Source organism: Triticum dicoccoides, chromosome 4B, assembly GCF_002162155.2.
Source record: "Triticum dicoccoides isolate Atlit2015 ecotype Zavitan chromosome 4B, WEW_v2.0, whole genome shotgun sequence".
Taxonomy (NCBI): Eukaryota; Viridiplantae; Streptophyta; class Magnoliopsida; order Poales; family Poaceae; genus Triticum; species Triticum dicoccoides.
Window position 1 is genome coordinate 607841801 of NC_041387.1, and position 1649 is coordinate 607843449.

Consider the following 1649-nt stretch of genomic DNA (forward strand, 5'->3'; position numbering starts at 1 on the left):
TGACCCGCCCCGCACATGTGCTGGCCCAAAAGGGTGCGCGGGGTGAGTGGGGGTTACACGTTCCACGTCATTGCGGCCGCAAAGGCTATATCTCACTTATAGCGAGCCCGATGGAAGACTCGCCTGAAGCGTCCAAAGTAACAAGCCGGCCCATTAGCGGATACCTAAAACAAATAATAAAGTCGAGAAATAGGGGAGCAACTAGTTAACGAGCGCTCCTTCGGGAGCCTCGCAATGATCAGCGTCACTTGGCGCGCTCTCAGTCATTCGCCACGTGTCGCGCTCTGAGCGCTCCCTTCGGATTTTGTTTATTTATTTTTTCCCACGTGTTTTTGGCTTTTTAAACGTTTTTTTACGTTCTGGTTTTCCACCGGTCTTCCTTAACTTTCGACAAAAAAAATTGAAAAAAAAATTTGTTTGCGCGAAAAAACGCGTTTTCTTTTTTCTTTTCCTTTTGCGAGTCACGACCGTGCCTCTCGGAAACGAAAAAAAAACACGTTTTCTCTTTTTTTTCCTTTCGCGAGAGTCATGGTTTTGCTTCCGCAAGAGGTACGAGTATGCTTTCGTGAGCGTAACGGCCGTGCCTCTCAGAAACGGTAAAAAAAGCGTTTTCCATTTTTTTCCTTTCGCGAGAGTCACTGTTTTGCTTCCGCGAAAGGCACGGTTGTGCTTTAGCGAGAGTCACGGCCGTGCCTCTCGGAAACAAAAAAGCATATTTTCTATTTTTTTTCCTTCCCGAGAGTCACGGTTTTGCTTTCGCGAGAGGCACGGTTGTGCTTTCGCGAGAGTCACGACCGTGCCTCTCGGAAACGAAAAAGTGTTTTCTATTTTTTTCCTTTCACGAGAGGCACGGTTGTGCTTCCGCGAGAGTCACGGCCGTGCCTCTTTGGAAACAAAAAAAAACACATTTTCTCTTCTTTTTTTCTTCTGCGAGAGTCACGATTTTGCTTCCGCGAGAGGCACGGTTGTGATTTTGTGAGTGGCACGAGCGTGCCTCTTTTGGAAAGGGAAAAACCCGTGCTCCTGGTTCGGTTTTTTCGTCTGATTTTTTTCGTGAAAAAAAAGTTTGTGAAAACCTATCAACATGGGATCTAGTATTGAAGATCTCGACGCGAGGAATCCAACGGTGAAAGCGGTTTGAGAGATAAAACGTTTTGAATAAACAGATCTACGAAAAAGAGAAAACTCCCAGGTTGCGACAAGTGACGCGCTGCATGTGCGCCACTTGTCACAACCAGGAGAGTTTGAGTGCTCTTTGCAACGAGTACTCCTCAACTAGTGATTCCGGAGAAAAAAGGGGCACGCTTGAATCTAACCTAGGATCGTTCATTTGCAGCGCCGCCGATTTTCTTCAGTTCTTTCTTTGTTTTTACTAGTTTTCCTTTTCTTTCTTGTTTTTGGGTTTCTTTGTTTTTTTTTTCATTTTCTACTAGCATTTTTCCTTTATTTCCTTTTCTTTTTCTTCCTTTTTTTGGTTTTGTTTGTTTATTTTCTTGTTTCTATTGATTTTCTTTTGTTTCCACTATGGTTTTCAATGTTTTTCTATACACATTTTTTATATCTCTAATATATTTGCTAATACATGTTTAATATATAAGATTAATATTATTGAATATATGGTCAACATTTTTTCTATACACATTTAACAC